Source organism: Sinocyclocheilus grahami, unplaced genomic scaffold, assembly GCF_001515645.1.
Source record: "Sinocyclocheilus grahami isolate Dianchi unplaced genomic scaffold, SAMN03320097.WGS_v1.1 scaffold205.1, whole genome shotgun sequence".
Lineage (NCBI taxonomy): Eukaryota > Metazoa > Chordata > Actinopteri > Cypriniformes > Cyprinidae > Sinocyclocheilus > Sinocyclocheilus grahami.
Genome location: NW_015505384.1, coordinates 647,187 through 650,308, shown reverse-complemented (window position 1 = coordinate 650,308; position 3,122 = coordinate 647,187). Strand labels below are relative to the sequence as shown.

At 35.5% G+C, this 3,122-nt stretch overlaps 1 protein-coding gene across 1 annotated transcript in view; it reads left to right on the top strand.

Moving 5' to 3' along the window:
* The first annotated feature begins 429 nt into the window (after positions 1-429).
* Positions 430-3,122, top strand: part of LOC107595601 (regulator of G-protein signaling 18-like) — a 23,527-nt gene continuing 20,834 nt past the window's right edge. Inside the window, exon 1 of the mRNA XM_016286063.1 lies at positions 430-440. The gene's annotated coding sequence lies outside the window, so the exon portion shown is untranslated. The remainder of the gene's footprint in view (positions 441-3,122) is intronic.

Sequence of the window (3,122 nt, the reverse complement as noted above, 5' to 3'; positions counted from 1 at the left end):
ATATATATATATATATATATATATATATATATACAGTATATATATATATATATATATATATATACACTTTCTTACTTGTAAATGCTTTATATATGCTTTCTTATAGTATTTAGAAAAGAGAATTTGGGATGTTTTGGGTTAAAAATAGGCTTCATGTATTAATTCATATTCATTATTTTATAATATTAATTAATACTGCAGCATAGAATTTCTTATTTTTGATTCTTTTGTTTAGGCATGAATTATGACATTAGCATGTTGACAGATTGTTTTTTAATTCACCGTGTAACATCAAATACATTCATGTGATTAATACATATACTGTACGGATGTAGGCTAAGTAACAATCTGCTCTGCTTGTAGCATTACACATATGTTTTGACATTGTCTGTAATGTGCAGTGACATATGTAACCATATATAAGAGACGGATTTAGACGGGTGTCACAGATCCATAGCTTTCCTCCACGGTCCAGGTGATCCCATTCTTACTGTAGAAATCAGAACGAATGTGAGCAACACGAGCAAAGCTCCTCCCTGAGTCGTACTGCAGCGGTGAAAACCGGCCATACACAGAAGAGGACAGAACAGGTGCTGGTCTAGATGATTCCTAAGATGGGAGGTTGAGCTGTATTGGGATCTAGTTCCTCTAGAGAGCATTGTTAAAAAAAAGAACAACACACAGAATGCATGGACTGCCGAGCTGACATGGACGGATCGCTGTGGAGTTTTGGGAAAAAGTGCACCTCACTGAAGATGTCCAGGCCCCGGGATTTGGCATGTTTTCTGTCATCACGGTGGAGTTTGTTATCATAGCCCTCAGTGCTCTGATGTAAACAGTCATACAGAGACCTCTCTGGGGCCTATACGAGAAAAATGGACAAATTTGGTTTTAGAAAATGTTATTTTGAAAATATGTACTTGGTCCAATGATATCAGGAGGTATTTTGATCTACAGTGTATCCAAAGGATATTTAGACGTAAAAGATATATATGTATGCCAAATGTACATTTGTTTGCAAATCCCACTAGTATTGATATTTTATATCTAATGCAAAATCCATTTGATGTTGTTGCTTTTTTTAAAGACCCCCTGTGGTGAAAATCACGTTTTTAACATTGTTTACATGTCTTGTTTACATTATTTTACTATTACAGACATGTGACCAATCCTGTCACGTTGCGGGGCGGGGCTTTTCATATCATTAGCATATTATTGGAACATGGTTTGTGTAATATATTCAATACATTATTAGCTGTTTAATAACGTATTAAAGTCAGAAGCTAACCATATCAATTACCGCTGCATGTCTGATTATGTAGATGTATGTTATGTATGGAGCAATACATAAAATACATTACCATTCTTGTAATGTAACAACCATGTATGAATTCTCTAATTCAAAGAAATTAGTTTCTGCTTCAATCATATATGGCTGAATTCATCTTAAATTGCCACTTGTCCTTGTGAAGCTATTAATCGAGTGAAAGTGGAGCAGGTCCGAGCTGGTGTAATGAATTTGCATATTCATGACCCCGCGCATAATAAATGAGGTAAGGATGTAGAGTTACATTCAAGCCATTTTAAGGCATGAAGAAAAAAATTGTCACTAGAAACAACGTAATTTTGATTATCAAAAGATGAGTTGTAAGCAGAGGCGGAAAGTAATTAAGTACATTTACCTGCGTATTGTACTTAAGTACACTTTTTGAGTATCGGTACTTTACTTGAGTATTATTTTTTCTGGGAACTTATGACTTTAACTTCACTACATTTGAAATAAAAATATTGTACTTTTCACTCCACTACATTTCTATCAAGGTCCTCGAAGTAGAAAGTCGTTACTATGTATCAGCTTTTAAAGTCAGTGGGTGATTTATCAGTAATCACTCTTGTAGGGCTACATGAAATGATTTTCCAGCATTTTTTTAACACTGACCAGCTGCAAATGTGATATTTATTTACAACATTTTAATAAGAAGAAGTTAATATTGTTGTATATATTAGACACAATATTGTCTGATTTTTGCAATCACCTTAGTTTCAGTTGTCATGTCAAAGCTGTAACTAAATCAGCATACTATCATCTCAAAAACATTGCAAGAATTAGAGGTTTTGTTTCCAGTCAAGACTTGGAGAAACTTCATGCCTTTATCACCAGCGGGGTGGACTATTGTAATGGTCTCCTCACCGGCCTTCTCAAGAAGACCATTAGACAGCTGCAGCTCATCCAGAACGCTGCTGCCAGAATTCTGACTAGAACCAGAAAATCTGAGCATATTACACCAGTCCTCAGGTCCTTACACTGGCTTCCAGTTATATTTAGGGTTGATTTTAAAGTACTTTTACTCGTTTATAAATCACTCAATGGCCTAGGACCTAAATACATAGCAGATATGCTCACTGAATATAAACCTAACAGACCACTCAGATCATTAGGAATACCAAGGGTTCACACAAAACAAGGTGAGTCCGCTTTTAATTATTATGCTGCCCGCAGTTGGAATCAGCTTCCAGAAGAGATCAGATGTGCTAAAACATTAGTCAAATTTAAATGCAGACTCAAAACTCATCTGTTTAGCTGCACATTTATTGAATGAGCACTGTGCGATGTCCGAACCGATTGCACTATATTATATGTAAATCGTCTTCTTAAATTAATTTTAAACCTCTTAAATCAATTTTTTAAATCATTTTCAAAGTTTTTAAATTCCGTGTTTTATTTTTGTGATTATTTGTTATTATTATTTTCTTTTCTTTTATGTAAAGCACTTTGAATTACCATTGTGTATGAAATGTGCTATACAAATAAACTTGCCTTGCCTTTTGATAAAGCACCGTGGCGAGATGGCGGCGCATCCCGTTTAGGACTCAAAGCATCAATGTCTGCAATCAACTCTTCCTCTGTAATTTCTGGCAGCAGTGTTTTAGTCAAAATGAAGCGATAATCACGCCCAGTCAATTGACTGTACGCGGTTAAACGCTTAAATACAGACACATATTGATGCGGACACCGTAAAGGATCTGGCAAATCTTTAGCAATCGCGACAGCATCCGACATTGCCAGCGGGGTTATTTTAAACCCGTCTGGAATCTGCACAAATGGGTATAAATCAGTCGCA